The following is a 27,330-nucleotide window of genomic DNA, read 5'->3' on the forward strand; positions in this document are numbered from 1 at the left end:
GCGTATGCTCAGTCCGAACTGATGAACTGCTGCTTCCCGAGTGTCTACTGAAATATAAGACTGTAGAAATAACTGCTGTGTGTTTTTCATCAGCGCTCTCTCTATCTGCACCAAATCACTTTAGTGATGGAGTGTTTCTTGCACTTGTGGGATCGTTTCCATAGCAACCACCTAGATGTGGGAAGTCGTGTCTCAGACCTGCACGCACATGCGCACTCACAACTCCCCTCACACCTCATACACAATGTGAATGATATCCTTGAGTTCTGTCTCTTTTGTGGATGTCTGACTCAACCGTCTCGGAATTAGTAGAGTGAACAAATATCTGCACAATGCTGATAATTTGGTTTATACTGTACAAGAAGTAAAGGTTACAAAAATAATCTTATGTACTTGAACAAAATGCTTACATGGTGCAAAAAGTGCTGAAGTTTAAGAGGGCGAAAACAAGGATTTCAGTTACAGACAACCGTCAATGTCATATTCTAGGGGTACTTTGGAGTACTGCAGGGGGTATGTGAGATTTGTTTTAAATGTTAATTTAAAAAAAATATCAGTCATGCATAACTTCTAAAATAATTATTTTAAAATAAGTTCAATAACAAAAGGTCTGGAGCGCTTGGAAGTTCAAACACATAGGGCCTGTTTGGTGGGGAACACTAAACTTCACAAAAAGAAGAAAGGTCTAAGGCACTCTTCTGGCAAAAAGTTAAAAAGCCTTTAATCAGATGGCTATTTCATTGTGAAATGCTAAAAACACAGACAATGTTGGTACGACCATCAGCAAAAACAGCCTTCTTCATGGTGTAGCTCTCAGCACACAGTTTCCCCCTTTAGTAACCACAAGATGATTGCAAACACCTGAGCAAGAAGCCAATAAACTCACGGGTGAAAAATACAAGGTATAACCACTGGGGGGCTCTACAACATGTCTAGAAGGAAAATAATGAGAATAAATTCAGAAAACATGTATGTACAGACAACAAGATGAAAAAAAATAGATATAAGAATTAAGAAAAACAATACATAGAAAAGAATAAGGATAAGCTGTGGCCTGCATTAGATGTATATACAAAGTTTCTCTCTGCAATAATAATTTCAGTTGATCACAAGCCTGAATGTTGTTTTTGATGGTTTAGGTCTTCAACCGTAACGCTGTCTGGATTGCTGTTATGCACTTTATAAAACTGCATAACAGCCCTAGGGTAATCCAAATTAACTTTTCTGATTGCATACTTGTGTTTAGAGACTCCTATTTTCAATGCAGTCGCAACCTGACAAAAACTGTCCCATTTTTTTTTTTTGTACCAAAAATATTTTGCACTGCTTAGATGAAAAAGCTTAGCTTGGCTGAAAAAACATATTTCAAAAGGGGTACATTATTGAAAAAAAAAACAGTGTTCTAGATCAATACAAAGAGGTCATATCATGTCGTACTTGTTAATTTCCTACCAAATCTAATACCACAAAGAAATCCCTTTTGAAAAATGCATTTGACCACAATACATCGGAAGTGTCAACAATTCTGTCTCTGCAGCCACAAAACATACAAAATTACATGTTAGAAAGTGGCCATAATCAGGCTACACACGCTTTGATCTCACGGTATTAAAATCAGTCTCTACAATCCAACATAATCATGCTGGATGCTTTTATCCAAAATGTCCCAATGATTTCACATTACTGTAGCATGGTTGGAACAAGGGAGCAAACAGTCTCCAGTGTGCAGTGCCATGTTCTACCTACACAGCTAAACCGGGCCACCAAGAACACTATGTGATGAAAAATGCATCATTTACACCCACAGAGTGTCTTCTCTCTTGTCTCTCTGTTCATGCGGTTTTCTGACATGAAGCCTTCTCCTCTGGGAGAGTAGAAACTAGAAATACCTCGACCTCCTTGTGTCAAACCCCTCCCGCCTCACAGGGTGAGGCTCTCTGGTGGCCCGGCTGACAGTGACAAACTGACAATGGCTGAATGCTCCACTTCACATCTCTAACCTTTTTCTGAAAATGCATCTTTTGTTTTTTATTCTCTGTTGAGCCGGGGAGAGAGAGGGCAGAGGTTGACTGAGAAAAATAACTTTTAGCCCTCCAAGGACTTTTTACATGAAGACTTATGGGTTAATACGACAGGCAGGTCAGAGGTACAGGACGGTGTGTTGCTCAAGGACACTGAACAGGGCTCACTAGGTATCCAACAAAACAGAAATTGAAACTAAAGTTGATTTATAACCTTGATGTTTTATGATTGAGATGCTGTTTGGCTCTAGCAATGGCAATGTTGGTCGGTCCGTTTGCTGGTTGGTTGGTCCACTACTGAAATATCTCAACAACTTAAACCTTTAACTTCCTCAAGTGGCAGCATTAGATCAAAATCTAAATGTAGCCAATACTTTGGTTTATGACCAAATACTTGCTAAACTAATGACATTGGTCATCAGCCTCAGCTGTAGCCTTGTAACTAGTATGCTAACATGCTCAACTAAGAGAATAAACATGGTAAACATTATACCAATTAAAATATATCAGCATATTAGAATTATTGTTGGAAGCATGTTAGCATGCTGACGTTAGCATTAAGTACAACGCAGGCGGCAACCTCCGGATTTGAGCAATGACTTAAACTTGCATTCTTTCTAATAGCCAGCAGGGGGCGACTCCTCTGGTTGCAAAAAGGAGTCAGATTGTATCATAGACTTTATATAAGAAGTGGACATATTCACCGTGACGTCACCCATTGGTTTGTGGACTGTTATTTGGAAGCCTTGAGCTCGGCATTTTGACCTTCGCTATCTTGGTATTTGGCTGTCGCATGTTGTTTTTTTTGCAACCAGAAGTGACATGAGAGGGTGGAGCTAAGTGCAACCGAACTCTGAATAAGACATTTTCAGGGAACCAAAAACGTTATAAGTAACTGAAAACTGAACTGAAAATGCGGACAACTTCCAGACCGTACAACATCGTCGTAGCGACCTATCAATAACAAGGTAGTCACGCCCTAAAGCATACCCTGCTTTATGGTCTATCTGACTCTAAATGGGACCATAATTTACTAAATGAACATCATGCTGTATTGAAGAAGACTTGAAACTAGCGATTGAAAACATAAACTCATGTTTACAGTGTTTACTGAAATCAAGTGAGAAGTAGAGTCATTTTCTCAGAGACTTCTATGCAATCTGACTTTTTTTTTGCAACCAGAGGAGTCGCCCCCTGCTGGCTGTTAGAAAGAATGCAAGTTTAAGGCACTTCAGCATTGGCTTCACTTCTCAGACCTGGAGGTACTGGATTATATAGAAGTCTATGAGAAAATGATCCTCCGGTCTGGGAGACAACTTTAACCCTTTCACAGCGTGTTTTAAGTTTCTGAAAGTTAATTGTATCATTTTGGTCGCCTAAAATTGTCTTATTCATCGTTTGGTTCTACTTAGCTCCACCCACTCGTGTCACTTCTGGTTGCACAAAAACCAAGATGGCAACTGCCAAATGCCAATCTACAGGCTTCAAAATGGCAGTCCACAAATCAATGGGTGACGTCACCGTGACTACATCCACTACAGTCTATGGTCCAGCCTCACAGAGCTGCTAGCGTGGCTGTAGACCCTTTTTCCGTAATATGATCAATAGAGTATTTCCAATGCAGGATAGTTTATAGTATATGTGTGTGTTCATTAATGTTGTTGCTGTATGTGTGTGTCTCTAGTTAGAAGTGCCAGTTTCCACACAAAATATTTGATGTCTTCCTCCTTGCAGCTGTTTATGGACTTTTTTAAACCGTATACATGTTTCAACTCGACTATAATATATCTGACAGTACGGTCCCGTCATCTGACTTTGGGGATGTCAGGTACTTTTCTTTTAGCAGCATGAGTTCAAGATAGGTGTGAGATAATGAGACAGGACACCAGTTGGCAGGCTGCTGTCACCACTTTACACAGATGGTTTGACATAAATGCCTCGTTCCAGGAACTGCAGGGAAATGCTAAATATGCACCCATGAATAGCAGTTTTGATCTCCAGAAATTAATTGCTCCGTATCGGGCTTGAGATGTGTCAAAATGACCCGCTTGCCGATTTAAACAGCAGCAAACGTGCATGTTTATGTGTGGTGGCCCAAAGGAGGATCTGTTATTGTGCAGACACTGGAGGACAGCATGAGAAGTTAAAATCCTTCAGGTTTTTTTTCACCAGCTCTGATGGTCTTGGATACATTTGCAAAAGCAGCAGCTGGAATAGCATGTTTATTTTCTGAATCACATTTTATTCTGGACAACGTGGGTACGTACTGTCAGAGCTGTCATGACAGTATATTAATCGTATGTCATTCACAGGAGAATATTTAAGTTTTGGTAGCACAGCAATTGGGCTGAGCCACTTGGTGCCACGATGGAAGCTACTCATCTTCACAACAAGATACAACAATACAAAAAGGAAAGTTGACATGACTGGTGCGTGCGACGCCTTGAGATGCCTCAAAGACACATTGTGAAAGTAAAATGGTACAGAAACAGGTGTCATTGCATGTGTTTTTGACATTACTGGCAGCTCATATTGCTGTGTGTTTCATCCAAGAATAGACATGAGAAATCATCCAATTAAATCAGATTTGAGTAGTGATTCGGACTGGAACACAGCTTGTAATTTAAATGCATGCAGCCTCATTGAGTACCTGCTTCACTTCACACAGGGAGGCAATGTCCGTTAAACACAATTCTTGTTGTAAACTGTGATTTCTTTTTTTCCTTTTCAGCGCTGCTGTTTTTGAAGTGACGTCCTGAGAAAACCTAATTAACGCTGGAATTACGGCTCTACAGATTTCATGGTATCCGAGCGAAAAAGGTCCGGGGGGAACTGGGACTGCCGGTAATTTAGCTTGTCTATCAAAGCGCTTTCATCACCTCCCTCTCACCAGCATCCTGCCTCTCCGCTGAGGGTAGGAGCTGGCACTGATGAATGAGATGAAATAACATTTGGACAGTACAAAGTCGGCAGCGGGGGCCTCCCCTCTCCGCTCTCCTCCTCTAGGGACCGGAGGGAATAATAACAGAAGTGGAGATAGTGAGAAAGAGGGGAGAAAGCGAGAGAGAAAGGAGGGAACGGAAGAAATGCAATACTACGTTAATCTTTCAGAGAAGACAAAGAGAAAACAGAGAGTGAGAGTGACCACAGGGACTGACAGAAAATACAAGAGAAATTGATTCATAATGACAGATATTTTCTTTTTTAACTTATAGCCTCCTTTAAAACTTTCAACTCCCTACTGGAATAGTTGGACATTTAGGGAAACACTTATTCTCTTTCTTGCCAAAAGTTATATGCGAAGATTGATACCACTCTCATATCTCAGCCAGTGTTCAGTTAGCTTAGCTTAGCATAAAATGCTTATGCGTTTCTCCCTTTTTCTAGTCTTTGTGCTAAGCTAACTGGCTTCTAACTCTCTGCGAGAAAGTGAATAAGTCGTGGCCTACCTGGGTCATTGCAAACTCACGCTGTGACAAAAATGTTGTTCAACCCACAAAACTTTATTCTAAATTCTAATGGTGTTTTCAAAGATAGTAAAGATGTCAGGCTGAATTTGGGGGAATTTTAAAGGGGACATATAAAAACTCACTTTTTCAGTGCTTGTGCACATATATTTGGGTATCTGGAGCTCTTACCAACCCACAAACTGTGAAATAAGACAACCCAGTCAGTTTTTTTTGCGGGCTGACTAGATCAGAAAACATGTGATTCAACAAGCCAATCAGATGTGGCTCCCCTTCCTATGTCACATACAGACTCATTTGAATATATGGCCCACAGCTTGAGAACTACCTTTGCAAAGGTGCTCCATATTTTTCTTGCAAGCCAATCAGAGCAGACTGGGCTTCTTCAGGAGGGAGGCTTAAAGGGACAGGTGCTAAAACGGAACCTTTAAGACATAGGGCGAGACAGACAGTATGAGAAATATTATAATGTGTTTTTTGTATATTAAAGCATGAAAACATGTTCTAGTAGAAACCCAAAATACAAGTATGAAACCTGAAAGTTATATCCCCTTCAAATGTAAATTGATGGACATGGTGTCTTAGGTCTGAATATTATCACTAACCCATCATATGGGTTCAACAATGAAGACATTTAAGGGGAAATAAAAGGGAAAACTAAGCATTAAGGAGTTAAGAAGGCAAGAGCTCTTCAGAAATGGTGTCAAGGAACAGACAAAGTCAAAGTACAAGAAAGACAAAGACATAAATACATCACGAAGGAGGGCAGACAGCAGAGAGAAAGAAAGACATGTCACAGCTTTGGGGACGCAGGGCAGGGCTGAACGCTTGGATCTGTGGGGGGAACATCCATCATGTCGTCTACAAGTCAGAAGGAGATTGCTTCCTCCCACCTGCAGCACGGCAAACATGATATCATGTTTCATTTACATGCTACACATCTCCTGACATCCAGTGCACCCAGGAAACCCGTATACAGTGAAGACGGGGATCAGGTTTTCATTCCTGTGATATCTAATGTCTCTCTCACAATAAGTGAAACAGCTTATTATGTCATTTTACATTTGGAATTATTAGAGTTGTGTAAAAGATCCCACCACAATCCACCCTCACCTTATATTATTTACTTATATTACTGGATCATTTAGCGCCATATTAAAATAAAAACAAACATCTATGTTACAGGATAGGTTTGGTGAAATATTTTACTTATTGTCAAGAATCATATGAAAAGAACAAAACCAAATTACTAAGTATAGCTTATTCCAGTGATTCCTATAATAAGGATTGATCAATCAAACGTAACGTAGACATCAAAATCTAGGGTGAACTAGTCAAACACCGTATTAGATTGCTTTGAATGAATACAATATTCAGTTTCATCTACACACCACAAATAACAACCAGCGTCATCAGGTTATTATAAATACTTCTAACATTAGATAACAGGCAATGCTTTACAGTTTAGACAAATGGATTTACGTTCATATTTATTTTGCTCCTGTGTTCATGTCGAAAAACATCAAAGCATACCCCTCCCACGCTTTATTGTTCCTCCAGCTGCAATTTTATTGATGCCCCATTACTGCATCACATCATCAGTTAGCTGTTGGAGAAAAAAAAAAAATCCAGATATAATGAGTCATCTGCCAAATATGTACTGCTGAGGAACAGTGTGTGCTGCATGAAGCACACCGTGTCAAAGCACCAGCTGTTAATGCATTAAATATCACCCACTCAAGAAGCCTATATAAAGAGTGTGAAAGGAGCTGAGATAAAAGAATGGAGAGAAGGAATGGAGGGAAGGTGGACGGAGAGATCTGAGGTAAAAAAAAGAAGAAGAAAATCTATACATAAATGGTTTAGGGGAGCAAGGAGGTGGATAGAGATTGGAAGGTGAGCAGATAAAGACAGACAGGAAGGGAATAAGAAGAGGAATACAGACAAAAAGTCAATTTCAACGATGAAGCAAGCACGACATTTGGAGAAAATAGCCCCAACAAATGACGCTACAGAAACAAATAACCAGGAAGATGTACCAGAAAGATTAAGTACTCTTGACTCTATAACTGATAAACTTTGGTCCACCAGGTTGTGCTGTTGCACTTCAATCCCAGTCAAACAGGAAACAGTCTTGACCTTATGTGAGGTGGAGGATGAGGATGAGGAGGAGGAGAAGGAGGAGGAGGAGGAAGAGGAGGGGGAGGGGGAGTTCACACAGCAATTTCCAAAAGATTTACACAGGCAATGAATCTGAAAAAAAAAAAAAATACATGTAAGAAGGGAGGTGACAGGACACGGCTGCAATTAAAACCAGACGTCACCCAGCTGAAGACGGCAATAGATCTGAATCAACAGGTCACTGAGACAATATATTAGCATGGGCAAACGCTGACAAAGCAGGGATTGCGTGAGGGAGAGCATAACAAAGAGTGATTGAATTTTGTGGATTTAGGGGGGCTCTATAATTACATGCAGTAGCCTTAAAATGACACCAAACGTGCACTGTTTGATAAACTGAAATAGATGTACAACATGTTTAAAAACTCTCAACAAGGGATAACAGAAGGATGCCTCATAATAATGATGTGCTACTAAATGCTGTGAAGTTCATCACAATTTAATTTGTCTAACAGAACAAGAAGCCTGATTTGACAAGATTACCCAGATTACTAATTTATCACACAGATTTTCAGTTTTGACCTCACAAGTTCCTGTTTTGGGAGTGGCAGTAGTTTTCATCTATTTGTTCACTGCAACCCACTGCAACTTGTACAGTATATTTATCATCAATAATTAAAGGCCCGAAAAGGAAATCCTTGAATTCCAAATTACAGTGATTTTAGGAGACGTGTAAAACATCTCCTTCGTACTCCAACGCCCGGGACAAACCCAAGCTTGTTAATTACATAATGTGCTTATAAGTAGTGCTTCTCGCTGAACTTCATCTTTGCTGAATGGTAATGAAACAAGCCTCAAAGTGCAAAATCTAATACCGGTAAGTATAGTAATGTGTAGACGTAATGCTTTTTGTGATGCATTAATGTGTCAGTTTTTATGGTTAGTGGTTTTCATTTCTTCTCTGGCCAAATACAGACAACATAAACAAGACATTCCTAATGCAGCTACTTTGGATGTATTTTTCACCTACTGTATAATAGTTACAAGAAATGCTGATGGTTTTGCTGTCAGTTCCTGAGAATGTAATTTAAAAAAAGCTTCTATCCAGATTAATCATCTGCGCTGACATTTGACAGTCATACAGGAAATAGTCTATCAGAAAACAATATTTCTCCACCATCAGTCGCTCTCAAACTGCTACTCTTGCTCTTATTCCTGCTCTCTCCGCCTGCACATGAATTCTACAGTAGCTGAATACAAGTCTGGCATGTTCTCCGGGGGAGGTTGAAGAGCATTGTGGGAGATGTAGGATAGTAGTAGACAAGACAGGTTGAGGGAATGTGGCTATAAATGAGGATTGCATCAATAACCCCAACCACAATCTAATGGGATTAATACTACAGGGGGCATTTATCTGTTGATCTTGATATTGGAAATGTACAGTATGCATTATTTATTATGCTTTTAGCTATTAGGACACACTGATAAAACCAATGTGGAAAATTGCTTTGAGGATTAATTTCACTTTTACAAATGCATTTGTGTGCATCTTTTTGTTTACTTTAGCAATAATAGGCAATTTATTTAACCCCTTTCCATTCCGCCCTCTTTTTTAGAGGGGTAGGGGTGGGGGACAGGAGATGTTCAAGGGTAGATAGAAAGTCAACAGTAGATGTCACATAGAAGTGGTGTGCATCATCTGAAAGCTGGGAACCTGACGATTAATGTGAAGTGCAGCTCAGCACTGTGCGTCAAGGTATTCTAAGAAATAAAAATCAATACATCTATGTCAAAGTGTATAAGAGCGTAGAACATGATGATATACGTTGTGATGGTAATCCCCATGCTCTATTATGTCTCATAAATTGCTGCAGCAATTTTTGGGTTGATACCATTTTTTACACAGTGCTGAATTTATCATTTTTTACTTTTCGAGAATTGCTAAAAATGATCCATAATCCCTCCAAAATACAACATTAAGACACCAAGACCTTGAGGAACACCATAGAAAAAGCCATGCTGTGATTTGGTATAAAACACTTTTGACTTTTGGAGATTTCTGCAAGAATTGCATTTTTTGGCGATTGGGTAGCGAGCAAAACAAATGGGAACTTGGTGAAGTAATTTGGCCCCCTTATCAACATAGTCAACAACATGGTGCCTCTGAAACAGCTCATATACCATTAGCACCCAATTGCAGCAATTTGTGTCAACAATCATAGCATATAAAAGTCTCAACTCAGTAAAATCTGAACACACAGACATGATAAACATGCTACCCTATTCAGCGAAAACAGCGAGACTATGTGAATATCTTTATCTCTGATGTTCATTGCAAATAAATGTCAGTGAATCCGAAAAAAAGACGCTCCTCGTAACTCCAGAATAATCATGTTTTACGTTCTTGAGCATCAAAGTAAGCCAGTGATAGTTGTCTGGACATCCACGAGTACAATGTAAACATGAAGTGTTGTTAGCAAATTTGGTATACTTTCAATGCTGCCAATTTGCCATTATTATTAACTTATTTTCACAGAATATATATTTCTATTATAGATTTAGTGGAAGAAAGTCTGCTCATCTCCATGATTGCAGACATTTTGAAACGGTGTTGTGTTTATGATCCAAGAAAATTTCTATTAAATTGGTTTATTGCATTTTTATTGCATGACATAAATAATAATAAAAAAATGGTATCAGCTGAAATGACCAGATACATAATTGGCTATTCGAAAACATTTCAATACTGTGCATCCCAAATTTAGACTATTTCATGCTGTGCTACCACTTAACGCTGATTATAATGCTTCATGCTGCGCAAACTAATGAATTCAACCCATCTGAAAGCCAATTTAAGGGTAAACAAAAAACCCTACCTCTGTATGTGCTGTTCATCCGTCTCAGATGAACCTGGATATTGACTGGCTGGCTACCTGCAGACTCACACAGAGAGGTGAAGAGGAGCTGCTACACAACACAGCACCCATGCTGAGCCCCCCCTCTGATGCACACACACACAAACACCAGACAGAACACACACTGGCCTCACGGACTCCAACAGCTATACTTGCTGCCATCCCATAATATTACCCCTGTGGGATACTTTGAGACTCACAACCACCCACCTCCAACAGCTCAGGCTGAAGACACGGGGAGGTGAATTGAGGTGTCGAGAGAGTAGCTGCAGAGTTGTGGTCTCCAGAGACGGTGAGCTGATACAATCGACTCCTCCTGTCACTCTCTTGCCTCCACACACACACACATGCACTACCTGGAGGTCAGCGAGTGGACTGGCTGAGAAATGGTTGCCTTACCAAAGCATGATGTTGATTAAATTAACTCCCACTGTTACACACTCCCTCCCACAAGACATGTCACTCCCACCGGAGAGGGAATTAGACCAGAGAGAGAGAAGGAGAGAGAGGCAGAAATGTGGAACCAAAAGTGACAGGAGAGACAGAGATGGAGACAGAGAGAGGCTTAATCATTTTAAGGATAAGCTGTTTGAGCTACTCAGCCACATTCTCTGCAGCTGAAGCGTCCAGTCAAAGACAGTCAGTGGAGCCGGCCAATCAGCACAGAATGATGTGACATTTCTGCAGGAAGTTGTTGGACCACTGAAACCAAATCTGCTCCTTAAGTGGTTTGATTACAGATGCCACAAAATGTTGAAAAGTTGCTGTAGGAAACGTTGGCAGCTGGCAGCTCTAGAGGTATGAAAAAAACCCCACCAACATCAGTCAAATGTGCGCAGGTCGCTCATGTTCACCAGCTCAGCTCGTCTGTGATGTTTTTACACCAAAGGGATGAAAGAGGTAAAAAGATCTAACGAGGTTGAGCTGAGCTTTTTCTGGATGGGACGTTCTGATCGCTGCTGGTTAGGAGATCGGTTTTAATTTGTCCTTCATTGTGGGGAAATCACAGTCTGTTCTTGATGAATTAAAGTTTTAATTGGAAGAGATGCAACACAGTTTTCCATTGCAGAGCTATACTTCAGTGTGATTCCGACGGGATGGTGGAATTTTCTCACAGAAACATTTTATAGGCCAATCATGCATAACTCTGCTGGGAAACTTGTGTAAAACTTGTAGACTCTCAGTGATGTTAAGTATGGAACAAAAGCTGAACATCTGATACACCTGCAATCAGAGGCCTGAATAACACACACCTACAGTAAAATTCATTGTCCAAATCAATCAAATCCAGATTGTCTCACTGCTTGAGAACACAGTCATTTACATACAAATAAAAAAAAAAAGATATGCAGTCACAAAACTGGAAGTACCCGTACTTTATGCCCCTGTCGTGGATGGTGTGTTAGGCTACCATCGCAAGATGGTCTCTAGCTATATTCTAGTTTTATTTGTACAGTTTACGTTAAGGACCAGTGTGTCACAATTAGTAGCAGAAATGGAATAAATTAATAAGTACGTTTTCATTACTTTAGAATGAGCCGTTTATTTCTACACAGGGAGCGGATCCTCTCCACGGAGTCCGCAATGTTGCACCGCTATGTTTCTACAGTAACCCAGAATGGACAAACCAAACACTGTTAACTTTTCCTGCTTGGGCCAGAGTCTGTCATTTTACTCGCTCCTGTTGCTGCCGCTCTCTCTCTCTTGCTTCACCACTCACTTCCCATGTACACACACTACGCACTGGAGGGCCATTCGTGTTTTCGCGTCAGCCACCGTGGCTCTCCAACACGCTTTGCACACAGGAGAGGCTTCAGTTGGTTGCAATCTCCTCACCTCACCGCTAAATACCGTCAGTTCCTACACACTGGACCTTTAGAGGATATTGATATATAATCTTTTCTGGTTTCAAATTTGGATGTCTATTTATATTCTGTAGTAAAGACTACCTATTGCTTAAAGCAGCTATAATCAATATTTCAAGATTAACAGTGGGTCCCATGACTACTTTATGTGAAAGTGGTCACTTAGATGAACCCACAGAGAATTTTCAATCAACTCTGCAAATTGGTTTTCCGGCCAACAACTTAGTTGTTTTGAAAATTGAGAAATCTGCAATAAACCCACTTTATGGACTTTATTTCTATGGTTATGGTGATTGCTCTGTGAAATCATTGATATAAAACACTGGTCCATAATGCAATCTCAGTGAGTGGCTGTTATCCTGAAGTTGTGCCAAAACAAAAATCCAAAGAATCTAAAACAAAAAGTTTGCAGAAAGTGCAGCTTTCTCCCACTTCCAAAGATCATAACAAAGGCCGGGGTGGCATTTCACTTCATTTCAAGCTAAACACATGATTCATTTTCTACTGAGAACATTATTCAAATGCTCTATGGAGTGGGTGCCAGCGAAATCAGATAAAGTCCTAATTATATGCTGCGATTTCTGTCTCTCAGCCCACTCTGTTCTTATACAGCAGCAGCAGGGAGAAGTTCTATTGCAGCTGGGAAATGAGAGAAAAAAAAAATGGGGAGCAACAGATCTTTCAACAGCATATTCATCTTCTTAAGTTTTACATAAATATATTTAGGGACACCATATGGCATCGGGTGATCAATCAGTACCTGTTCAAGTATCTGATCCTACTTTCTTCCTTTGCACTGTATATGGAGGTCCAGTTGTTGAACTTTCTTTATGGAGAACTATGAAAAATCCTTGATTTATTTTGCACTTTTACAATTTAAAAGAAAATCATAAGAAGTCGTCAGCAACAGATTCCAACTGTGGCTTTGTTGAGATCCTTTTCTTATCTCCGTGGCAGTGATGCCAGTGCTCTGCCTAAGCTTTCTCAGTGAATCCTCTATAATTAAAAGTGAGGCAGTTCATTTAACAAGTCCCTTTTTTACAGGAGGCCTTTAATGCAACGCCATTAGGCTTCCACCACCCACTCTGCACGCTGTAAATACTGAATGCCCCTGCTCGCTTGCTCCTCTGTTGTGAACCGTGGTTTCATCATCCTTTAAAATAATACTTCTCTGTCTTTTCTCCTACAACAAAGGATGCCTTTAGCCTCACAACCTTCACTGTCTCCACACTTCTTTGGCTTTCCTTGAACCTTCTGGAGCCTTGAAAGCACATTTCCCTCCTTTGTTTCGTGTAATACTTCAAATGCAGAATGATTATCTGTACTTGAATCTGTCGACATCACAGGTACTTTGATTTCTCACACCTGTTTATGAGAAACTGTTGACTCAAGATAGTATTTTATTCCACATGCCTATGCCTCACTTTATTTTGCTACCAAGTTGCTGTCGCCCTCAGGAATTTTAGGAACCAGACGGTCTGTTGCCCATGCTACGTCTTCATTGGAGATAACAAACAGCCTGTAAATAAGTTAAAATAAATTATCATAATCTTGGCGGGAGACTGTGAGTTTTAGGAAAGGCTCAAAGCCAACATATTAAAGTCCCAGCGCTAACTTTATGACAGCTGGTGAGCCAGAAGTTCCTTTGCATCCCACCTGTCATGGAGTGACGCCAAGTCAAAGATTTGATTTCCACTGTGCCCCGGCACTTCCAAGAGAGAGTGAGATTCAATTAAAGCTTAATATCGGCCCACTGAGTAACTCCTAGCAGGTGTACACAGCAGATGAGTGCTTGAGCCAGTTAATACAGACACACACACACATGGTCATCCTCTGCGTCACAGCTAAAATTTAAACTAATGGGTTTCAAAATCAAAGTTTGCTTTTGCAAAGTAAAAGGCTTCTGAAACAACTGAGTTAAAAAAGAAATCTGTTCAGATATAAAAAAAAGGAAAAAGTATGCTCGCTAAGAGATCGTCACGCCTCTTTGGGTAACGCTTGAACCGAAGCCGGTCGTAGACAAAGTTGAACACTGCTGACAGTTCACTGTGTTTCTGGGAGTTGTTCAGTGTCACAAAGGCCTTATCTCCTTCTCCTTTTTTTAAAATGTAACAATAGGAGACGGTGACAGATTATGAGTGAACGCATGGCTGCATATTCTGCCTGGATGGAACAACTTTAAATGTCAGTTCCATCAGCACCTTTGTGCCCTTTTGTTGAATGGCAACAAGACACACCGCGAGGCAATGTGATGTATACAAAGACACAGACGTTAAATGTTCTGTCCTGACCGATTTAGATTTAAAGAAGGACAGCTAATAAAGAGATTACAAGGTCCTGTAGCTCAATTACTGAATGAGTGTGGGATCAGGAGTGGCTTTGCTCAAAGATAGTCAAACACACCTTCTCAGACACTGAGGGGTAAATACTTTGTATTTTAGCCTGGTCTGCTAAGAATAACATTCCCATATTGTGCAACTGCATTGTCAATTATATTTTGAGGGAACATATTTTCTCCCAACTTAGGTTTGTTTTTGACGTATCACAAATACGTTTCTATTTAAAGTCTGTGTGTGCAAGGGGTGGATGGGTCAAACCAGGTGACTGGTGTTCGAGACCGGTGTTCCTTCAGTTATTTTGAATTTACGTAAGTGACGTGTTTTTTAGTGCCGTTTGTGACGTATTTACGGTACTTATGTTACGTTGTTTACGTATGTATTTTAAGTCCAACCATGATGTTTTTCCTAAGTAAGTGATCGTGGCCATTACCGCAGTTTTGTTGCCTAAACATAACCATGACTGTTTCATGGTAACAACGTGGTGTATTTATAAGCCTTCCCATGAGATCAGGTTGATCAACCACAAATCCACTTTCACCCGAGAGACCATTGTTTGTGTCCCATGTGAAACCAAAAGCAAGGTATTTATTTGAACCCAAACATGATATTTTGCTAAACATAACCAAGTAGTTTTGTTGCCTAAACCTAAACATGATTGAGAATGCCACTTTGAAATGCCAAAAGCTCCATGAGTGGTTAAATTGCAATTCAATGTATCCGTGGTTTGCAGAAACGTACAAGGACAACGTTTTATTCTGGTGATTGGGTTGTGTGTTTCTAAGCCCGCTTTTCTTAAACAACAGCTTCACAAATTTATGTAAAATACAAATAATCTCAAGTGGACTGAGCGTTTCCATTGGATCAGATGTTTCATATAACAATATAGTGTTGCCAGCCTTAATATAAGGCAACATATGCTGGTTGGTGCTAGAAAACTTCGAAATGTTGAAGAAAGCAGCACTATATTTATAAAGCAAGCAAAAACTTGCCATGGACATTTACCAAAAACAAATTCAAACTGAAGGGGAAAAAAACTGATAAAACCTTCAGTCTCACAGCAAGCTGCCACCTACTCTTATATAAAAGCTGTTTTTTATCGGGTAATCACCTTGAAATCAAGATCTCTTATGTCAGAAAGAAAGAAAAACAAACAGCCAGACAAAACTAAAGAAAAAAGTTTAAAATCAGCCAGTGGGATGAGACATTCATGTTTTAAAACCCTCTGCAATTAATTCAATTTATACGGTGCAAAGTAGTAAAAAGCAGTCTCTCCAAGCTCAGGATTTACCCGAGGGGTGACTGGAGTTAAACAGGCCTGAAATGGTCTGGTGAGCAGTGATTTTAAATGAGAGAAGAGAAGTGATATACTGAGGCAGCTTTTGCAAGGAGACATTTATGAATAAAGATGATAGAATGTAATTCTCTTTTTGTTGCTAGTGAGAGGAACCAGCCTAGTTTTTCATAAAGTACACAGTGATGAGTATGATATTTATCTCCTGTAATGAAACACAGAGCACAGTGATGAGCTGCATCAAGTTGTTTTCAGGTAATGCATGAGGAGGACAGAGGATATCTACACAGCCCAACACAGACATGACTGGCATTTTATCATCTCAGCCTCACCTGGAATCTACCACCTGCTCAGGTAAGCGAGCCAGACACTAGATACCAAGAATACAAAATAATAACAAAAAAAAAAGAAGTAATTAATTCAAAATGACTCAGTTACATCACAGTTTACCTATGGGATAATATGCACAACCATGAGTGCATTGCTGTTAACATAATATAATTTACTGCAGAACTATTATACCCCTCCTTCCACAACTTGGCATTGCCCAATCAGTCACTACTGAGAGAACCTAATGATGCACACCTGTTTTAAATATCACCGATTGAGCAGATGATCTACACCCACGTCACATACGGAACAACAACATAACACCATACGTCACTATACTGAGGCTGAGCACTTTTAACAGACCATAACACAAATAAAACCACACAACAGTTGTTCTGTTTTTTAACCTGACAACAGATTTACTGGGACACTGATCTGAAATTGATGCTTTAACACACACGCATGCATGCACACAGACACACGCACAAACACTCAGAAGACATTATTGCCAAGGGCATCAAAGCCAGACCTTGCTGTCAGGCTGTGTACAAGATATGGAAGATATGGGAGAGGATATGGAAGAAGTATGTTAACATTTGGCCAGCAGAGTGAGATAATCTGATATAAGAAAATACAAGAAAAAGATCAAAAGACATGAATGACATGACGCATGAATATTGATGTCGTCTCTTCAAAATGAGGAACCTTGAAGAAAGAAAGCAACTTATTTTCTGTTGGATAGGCAATTAATTACAACAACCGCAAATGAAACACTTAACAATTATTAATATATAAAATATTTTAGAAAAAAATATTTCACATGTCTTGTGCATTCTCCTATGAATGTCCAGCAGCATGTGTGATTTTCCGCTCGTTACATGCATACCGACTTTTCAAAATAAACTTCCGTCTTCACAGGAAACAACTTGTTTAGGTTTTGGCAACCAAACTACTTACTTAAGTGTAATGACTAAAGTCCTATACTTTGCTACTGGCTCCTTAAGTAAGTGGTAATTATTGTTTAGACATGCGCTCCGAACAAACAATATACAAAGGTAAAATACTTTATAACAAGGCGTATATTTACCAATCATATCCATCCGTGTCCGTCACTTGTAATAAGTTTTAATCTTTAAATTGAGACATACAGATCACACAATGTCTTTTGATACACACAAACAGCGACACCTGTGTTCACTGGTATGTGGCCTATATTAGCTGAGGCTAGCCTCTGCATCCTAGGAGGCATATTACACCTTACACAAATAAAATACCACAAATAAAATACATAGCTCCTACATTAGGTTTAGGAAAAGATTGTGGTTTGGGTTAAAATTTTATGAAAATAAAAAAATTAAGTACGGAATGACAAATAAATCAGCGTTGACTTCTGTTGTCACACGTCATACAAACAGCGGTCTCCTGGGTGAAAATCTGGTGTTTTTTTGACCCACCCATCCACCACAACCTCCGCCCAACGGTGTATGACAACAGCTTGAATTACATAATTAATTTATCTTTGACCACATAGGTATTCAATCGTGCTGAGCCTCAAGCTTCTGTCCCCATACGCTCAGTAAATACCTTTACTTCACACACCCACACACACAATCAAAATGCTCACAGATTATGTTTTTTTTTTTTTCCTGCAACACAAAACAATCCGGACAGTCATTGTTAGCACAAATAGCTAAAACATAAAACGGGAATTTTCCTTCAGGTACCAGGCTAGAAAAATCCTCCCCTTTCCAAAATCAAATTTCTTTTCATTGCTTCCAACTGCGGCAACACAATGAACCTGAGCTGAAACCGCACAGGAAGCTCAGCAAGGGCTAATTCTGCCTCTGTATTGGACAACTCCATTAACCATAATCCCCTTTGGCGCGCCAGAGGTGAATCCAACACACGGCCGCTATTGAGGAGGAATTAGGCTTCGCGTTGAGGGTTTACAGCCTGATGTCACGAGGGGACAGGAAGTTGTTGGTGCATTTTGAGAGAGGTGGAGGATGTTACAGTAGGTGGGCGTTAGGAGTGAAATGATTCATGAATGAAAAATGTGACTTAGCACCTCCGTGAAATGAAGACTTAACTAGATGCATTCTTAATGCCCAAATTCTGAACTTGCTCAGTCGTATACATTTAGGCACGCTCATCCAGATTCTTGAAGAGTTTAAGATGAACATGGAAGGTTATGCATGCAAGCATAATGTCAGCTTAATATTCTAAAAGGTACTTTGAAGAATATTTGAAGACTGGGAAGATTTCAGAAAAGGTTTGAACATTAAGAGAAAACTTAACTGCTACATTTTGCTCAGATCTGAGAGATGTCAAAAGGGTTTTTTCATCTCTATCCCTCAAGAGATTTTGTTCATAAAAAACATAATATATGTAAATCTGTAACTAAGGCCGAACATCTGTTCCCGAGTAAACACAGGTCAAAGGGGACGTCATCATCTCAGTGTAGCTATTAGTCTCCAAGGAAAACATGCAGTAAACACTCTTTCTTCAAAGAGCAGAATTGTCTTTTCATTTGTAAGTGCCATGAAACATCAAGATATGATACATGTGTGGAATTTGAGATTTAATAAGCTATTAAAAAATACACCAAAATCCTTCAGAATTTTTTTTATCTTACTTCAACATCATAAAGAGCAGTGAATGTGTGATAAATCTCGTTTTTACAGCTTTGTATTCTTTGCACCACAGGTGGCGGCTGAATGATGTGGTTTAGCTTGAAGCAGGCATCTGTTCCTCAGTCTAACTGAGCCAATTTATACAGCAGAAAGACAATCCATCTTCTGGTGATTCATCATTATGTCTCCGTAACAACCGTAGTATTTATGTAATGCTGTAATTGTCAAATGTTCAATATAAACAGGCTTTTATAATTTGTTTTTGATGCCTGACTATATTGCTTAGTAACTGGGACATCTTGCCTATATTTAACTTCATTTTTTTCGTCCTGCAAATGGGTTCATCTGCTGAATCCTTGCCAGACACTTTCTCTACAAAAAGGCGCCCAGTCTGCCTACTCCAAAAATGAATGTAGAGACTCAATCCATATGGGTTTGATGATGTGAAAGTTGCCATAACAAAGCACTTAATTATATTGATGTGCTGGTATAAATAACTGACTTCACTGTTTAAAATGTCTTGCAGATTGAGTCTCTGTGAGATTGTGTAACGCTGGCAATCACATTTACTGTCTGGTTATTTGCTTCATGTCTTCTCCCTAAAAAACAAAAATGGACTAGAGCTATACAGTACACCAACAAAAGACTGAAGGAGAATAACAAGCTTCCATAACAACAAATTATATCATAGCAACTGATGAAAGTGGGACCACTATGAAGCAATTTCTGCAGAGTTGGGTGTAAATTCAACTTGCATACATTCTGTCAGCATAATGTTGCCAGTATGAGTGACCCATTTCCATCACTACAGTAATTTATTCAGTATCAATGTTACACATATTGATAGGTTTTAAAAAGAAAATCCCATCTTTAATATTATGTTCTTTCAAATTATGTACATGTGTAAAATTCTAAACATATTCAGGAGTTACAGTATATCAACCTGTTCTCATTCCCAGCTTGGGCGCTTGGTCAGGTCACTTTTTAACGTGAAAACTACCTGGTTAGGTTTAGTAAAAGGTTGCCGTTTGGGTTAAGATAAGTATATTTTGTTACGTAACTTCAGTTACCTAAGTGATGAAAGTTAAGGACTTTACATAACCTACTTACGTAAGTTCAAATAAGTCAACGTTGACTTTTGGCTTCACAAAAGCAGTCTCCTGGGTGAATTAATTTATTATCAGCTTTGGGTTTTACACTGAGAGAACAATAGTGATAACAATACCAACAGTGGAGTGAGAGGTTTTCTTTTGGAGACATCATAACTACATTGTGTTCTGGTATATTGAGGCTACTGTCAGTGGGGAAATTAATATCTCCACTTCTTCATAATGGATTTCTCCCTGTATTGTTGTTGAATGTTGGAACAGTGTTGAGACTAGAATAAGCCCTTCTTTGTCTTTAAGAAAGTGACATCTGCTGTTAAACTCTGCAGCAGTAGATGCTCTGAAAATGACTGATGAGTCATTTCATTAATCAATTTTTCATTAAAAACCTTTAAAGTTTGCTTTGTTCCACTATAAATAGCTATAAAGGTAATACATACATCAATCTATATGTCAAAATATATTGCTGTTACACTTCAACAGAGGCATACAGTACAGTATATCACAACAATATCACGTACTGTAATACAGGCAAGGAGATTCCAATTGTGCAGTTAAAGCTCCACAATGAGTTAGATGAGGGGAAACCCGCCGCTGCTTGATAACATGGCCCTGCGGAAAAGCCTCATTGTCGGCTCCAGCAAAAAGGCTGCAATGATTTGTGGTAGCAACTACACAAAGCCAAGTCCGCCCTACTTCAAGCGTGCTCGATGAACAACTTTATCTCTTGGCGAATGCGAAAGCTGATTAAACATTTTCACCTGCGGCTCAGCCCTCTTCCCCTCAAAAAAAAATAAATAAAAAGTCTCATCTCAGCAGACAGGAGGGTAATTGAAGTTTCACCTTAGTTTCTCCCACAGTGGATATACTGGAGATAGAAGGTCACTGTACCCGGCTGCTTGCATTTTCACACTTTATTTTTGGACTGACCTGCATGGTGTTGACTTCTGATGATAAAACAATGACGACGTGATAAAGATTATGACGTGTTGCTTAGTTTAACTCCTCATAGTGTCGTTACAGTGCGAAAGCTTTTTCCTTCAGAGGAGGCCAGAGGTTCTTTCACACTTTTTAATGGGGAAAATACCAATTAAAATGAGGATTGAAGGTTTGAATCTGGGTTCTTCCTGCTACAGATCCATCTCCCCTCTGACTGCACTAACAAAATATGTCATTACTGTCCGTGCCAAAGTGGTTTTAGGATGCTTTCACACCTAACTTGTTTGGTTCGGTTAAAACAAACTCAGGTCTGTTTGCCTGGTTACGGTTCATTTGGGTACGGTTCGCTTGAAAAGGTGGCTCTTGGTTCTCTTCCAAGCGGACTCTGGTGTTGTTGCTTTGTGTTGTGAAAGCAAATGAACCAACCACAGGATTTTATGATAGCAGATATGTGATTTTAGCCTGATTTCAAAAGCTAAACTACGAATAAATCTGTTATAGGAAGCGATAATATGGAAGAGTATTATGACCAGACATAAGGGACAAATTGAGAGGAAGAGGATTCTTTTAAATTTAGCATTTCGAGAATAAAGTCAAAATGTCAAGAATAAGATTGAACTTTCAGCATTACTGCCAGGTACTGTATATGATGAATGCCATAATGATGTGGCAAATCTTTATTTTGCAGTTAAAAGTGTAATTGGAATTTTTGGTTTTTACAAATAAAACAACAAAGAACTTCAAATAGCACAACAGCAGATATTTCTCAGATTGCACTTGCCAAAAAATTTAGGATTTAGTCTCTGTTCCACAGTGTGAAGCAGACGATAGTGGTCATACTTCTATAACGCTTGTTGGATGTGTTATGAATGCTGCTGCTGGTCTTGATGCACATATTGACACAAAAAATGCCCACACAAAGGATGATCTAATCCTAAACCTCTTCATTTATCTGCCAGAATTGGCTGAGATGACACAGAACCTTTTACAGCAGGGTGACAAAAGCAGGGTGACATCTTCTGTTTGAGAGGTCACTCCGACCAGCATGTGCACCTACAGTATCTACTGTATCTATAAAGGCTTTGATGAAAATCATTCTTCTTAAGCGGATTCTTACTCTGGGCAATGGGATCCAACAAGAATACACTATTTTCTGCCAAGGTTACAACAGTTTCCATTATTTCACATGAGTGATTTCTGTATCTGTGCTATTGTCCTGGCTTTTCTGGTTTGATGTTAGTGGGACGGAATATGGAAGTGGGTTGGAAAAGGTGATGTTATTTCCGTGCACTAATCACAGCTAAGCAGCATTTAAATCGAAATATGATGACAGTTGTTGGGTTGTTTGCTCACATTGCTACTAGCTCTCCCACTGTCAAACCACACCTACACGGTCCTGATCAAGCTGATTATCTCAGTTTTTGAATGTTAATTTCTTCCAAACGTTTACTTTTAAATTGAATTTTATCATAAATGATTAACATTATGAGAAATACCTAAGATTTTAAACGTGTTTTTTCAGGGACTTTAAAGCTATACTCCTTAAGATTTTTGTAAAATCAAACACTATTAATACCTCCCTGTGCAGGAGCTCTAATTGGATTCAAATTGACTTCAAAAGCACAAGGGATTCACAGGAAATGATGCATGCATATGCTCCAGCATTGATCTCATTAAAGTCAGCCTCACTGTTTACTGTTCACTCTCAGCTGCTAATGCAAACCAAACATATACTGCTGCCGCTTCCCATTGAAAGCATTCAACCAGTCACAGAGGTCATTAAGAAAAACATCTACGAAACAAGACAATAGCAATTTCCATAATTTTTTGTCTATTTTTGACAAAGACAAAACAAGTTTTTTCTGTAGTATTAAACCTGCTGTTTCCACCAGTAACTACAGGTGTCACTATATTAACCAGATCTGAAATCTTTAGGATTATACTTTCAATTTTTTGTGCAAACATGTCCTTGAACACGCCAAATCCACCTACATATGTATTGCTCTGCTCAAGGTATCTGAGCTACACAATAACAGTGTTACTATTGAGAATGGAAATTAATTCTCAACTCAACCTTGGAAACACTGGTTTCACAAAAATACAACAACCAAATATCTTAACTCAGAGATCCAAACATTAAAATATGGTTGAAGGCTTTGCAAATAAAATGGTAAGTGGCCCTTGACTTAAAGGACCAGTGTGTAACAATTAAAGGGGTCTATTGGCAGAAATGGAATATAGTGTTAATGTTTTCTTTAGTGTATAATCACCTGATAATAAGAATCGTTGTGTTTTCGTTACCTTAGAATGAGCCGTTTATATCTACATAAGGAGCGGGTCCTCTCTCCACGGAGTCCGCCATGTTGCACCGCCATGTTGCTACAGTAGCCAAGAACGGACAAACCAAACCTTTCCTGCTTTGGCCGGAGTCGATAACATTACTTGCTCCCGTCGCCGCCACTCTCTCTCTCTCTTGCTTCACAACTCACTTCTTCACACATACACACACACACCATGCACCAAATAACCTACACTACTCTTACACAGCTGGCTCTAAAGAGGGCCATTCACGTTTTCACGTCGGCCACTGTAGCTCACGGGAACACGCATGGCACACGAGAGAGGCTTCAGTTGGTTGCAATTTCCTCACATCAACGCTAGTTACCGCCAGATCCTACACATTGCACCATAAAGATCTTTTTAGCGTTAATGTCACTAGCAGTCGCAGAGTCACACAAATAATATCATACATATACAGCAACTACAAATAGTCTTTCACCAATGTTGGTGGTTTCAGTTTTTCTAGTTTCACTGCATCAGCGCTGATGTCATTCCAAATGTGTGATTCACAACCTGAGGCCAGGGGTCAAACCATCATTTTGGAGGTGTCGGATATTTTTGGGATATGAGAAAAAAATATAAAAATGATGCTTTTTGTTAATGAGCTCAGTGAAATACTGATAAACTCCTCTGGCTATCTCACCTCTGCTCCCATTTCAGTCAATGTCAACCCCCTCTGGCACATCTGCTCCAGGACCTCTCGTCTCACCCTGTAATATCTACTGCTGATGTGCACGGCTAGAGCAGATGGTGTACACACACAAACACACACAAACACACACACACAGGCATGGATGCACACACACGCACCTGGTACACACAGGCCCTTGTTTGTTTTCCCTTTTAAAGGGGTGGAAGTCAGCTGAGATGGAGCTGGAGGATGGTGGACTGGACAAATAGAGTTGCAGGGTGAGATTAATCAGTACACAGTGTTGGGCTGCAGGTTACACAGGAGGATCAGGCCATTTTGAATGCCTGATTAGGTTTGATGTGTGAAGTGAAGGCTTCGCTTGGCCGTCCGGTTCCATTAGAAGTGAGGCTTACAAGAAACCAACAACGGTTCAAGGACAATGGTAATTGCAACGCTTGCAATATGGGAAACTGGGGAGATGGATTTGTCTGTGTGGGAGTTGCAGCGAGGTGATGACCAAGCAAAGGAGCATCATACAGGCTTGTCTGTCAGGTTAGCACTTTTGATTTTAATTAGACACAACATCCAGCTCACTTCCTGTTCCTGGATGTCTGCTGCCAACTTAGTTCATGCATTAGTCAAACTCTGTTGCAAATGTCCTACTGATGTGACACAGCTTTCCACAAAAAGTCACTGAAATGACCATACTGATGGCCTTGATCTAAGAAATAAATGTAAGAAATACATTTATGGCTAAGTACAACATGTCAACAACTGTAGTTCAGTACAAGCCTTATCTATGGCTTCATGGTGGTGCTGGAGGCTTATTTGGAAATTTGTACACATGTGAGGACTTGTCTTTCAGTTGAGCAATTTTGACCACCTTTGAAGAAGTACTACAAAACATGTTTTAAAGATTTAAAAAATGGAGGTTGATTAGACATGGTTAGACATAATTGGCTGATTTAACACAGTGGAAAAAAACAATGATTGGTGAACATTTTGAAGAGATTATAGACCAACAGGGACTTCAAATTTGATCAAGCAATGATTCATTTTGATCACAATTAATCACATGCTTGTCACTAGCCGTGTTTCCATTCACATATTCCTATGCACATTTCTAAGTGTCACATAAGAAAAGCTCTATGGAAACTTCAAAATTTGTCAAAACTTCCTCAATTGTGAAAAAAAAACGTTTTTATGCTCGCTTGAGGGGATTTTTGTCTTTGTCAAAAAAGAGATGTGCTAAATGTGATAAGGAAACACCTTAGCCGAATAAATTCTGACATAGTGAACATTTATTTCATTTATCTGTCTCCGAACAAAATGAAACATGACCAATACTAGCTGACATGAAATAAAAATTAAAACTTGCCCAGTTGAAACAAATTCCTGAAGAGCTCTCTCTTTTTGTCTCCGGTTCACAACCTCTACTTCTTCTACTCTGTTTACTGGCGGATTACAACCATGCGTAACCTATAGCGCCACCTTCTGTCCAAACTGCGCTGTCGCTGAGTTTATTCGCTCCAAATCAGTTAACGGAAATGGGCCTAATTCGCATTTCATTTTTGGCGACATTTCAAAACTTTGCTTACAATTCGCTAGACAATTGAATGGAACCACGACTACTGACTCCTATTGCGTCAACAAGAAAACAACACACACACACAAAAAGCCTTCCCAATAATACCCAGGTGTCAGAGCACTACAGTTGGTGGCTGGTCCACAACAAAAGAGACAAACTGCACACACTCATTTTCACAGAAGTGCCGTCTGCATGTGGACACTTAAAGCCAAAGCATATGCACCGCAATGAGGCTCCTTCACGGCCAAAGAGGTGAAGTGACTGAATGGGTTCTGCTGGTGGTGGTGGTGCATGCAGATGGAGAGTGGGTGGAGAGTGATTTATTGTGAAGCGATGGAGTGGGTGGGGATGGCGGGAAGGGGGCTGTCGCAGAAAGCGCAGACGTACAACTTTGCTGCTCCAGGAGCAGGTGTGCAGCTTCACTAAAGCCATGCATTAATGCTGAATGGAGAAACAGATGATGAAATATATATCACAGCGTGATTGCATTCCATTCAGTGTGTGTGTGTGTGTGTGTGTGTGCGTGTGTGTATGTGTGTGTGTGAAAATTATGTGTACTCCATGTAGCTGTTTATAATATGCACGTGGCAATCTTTGGTTTATTCAATAAATTACACCAAAGACACAAAAGTTTGGCAAAGAGAGAGGTAGAATTCAAAAATTCTAATGTGAATACAGGTTAGTCCATAGCTGCAGTATGCTAAACTCTATAGCTTCAGTAAAGTAGTTTGATCATTCAGGGGCACTTTGCAATCAAGCTTATTGTTACTATAATTAATTATTATTTCTTCTTTTTTCTTTAGTTTGTGGTGAAAAGCTGTAATTCCTAGTGTATACCTCCTACACCTGGCAATAAACACCATTCTGATTCTGATTCTGATGGTGCTCATGTGCATTCCTTACCATGAAAGCAAACTCTTGTTGTTCAGTCGAATCCCCATTGTGCTCATAATCACAAAAAAAAAAAAAAGTCAAAACTTTCAGAGAGACACACTATTTGTTCCTAAATTCCCCCTTCTGATCATTTTATATGTAGTGTCCTATCATCTAGGGCTGGGCAATATATCAATATTATACCAATATCATGATATGAGACTAGATATCATCTTAGATTTTGGATATCGTTATATCGTATAATGGCATAAGTGTTGTCTTTTCCTGGTTTTAAAGGCTGCATTAGTAAAGTGATTTTCTGAACTTACCAGACTGTTATAGATGTTCTATTGTTTGCCTTTACCCATTCAGTCATTAAAATCCACATTACTAATGATTATTTATCCAAAATCTCGTTGTGTAAATTTTTTGTGAAAGCACCAATAGTCAACCTTACAACATTGTTGCAATATCAATATTGAGGTATTTGGTACAAAAGTATTGTAATGTTTGATTTTCTCCATATCGCCCAGCCTTACTGTCATCATTTCATTATATGCAAGATAACTGACCATACTCACAACCAGGATTTCATTTTGGCAAATGTATGAATCTTGGCATCTGAATCCAACCCAATCTGCATCAATATTGGATGATTCTGTAAAATCTACAGATTTCTTTTAGAGTCAACAGTTTTCTATGTCTAATTCGAACTGTGCATGCATGGCAACAGTAGTATGGTTATGAAAAATCCGGGAACAATCATGGTTACAGTGGATAAAAAATGCAAACATTCTGATTCTGCAAACATTCTGACAGATCTGCAAAATCCAGCTTCCTGCACAAAAGTCAGATGCAATCCAGGATCATC

This window comes from Sebastes fasciatus, chromosome 10 (assembly GCF_043250625.1).
Source record: "Sebastes fasciatus isolate fSebFas1 chromosome 10, fSebFas1.pri, whole genome shotgun sequence".
Classification (NCBI taxonomy): domain Eukaryota; kingdom Metazoa; phylum Chordata; class Actinopteri; order Perciformes; family Sebastidae; genus Sebastes; species Sebastes fasciatus.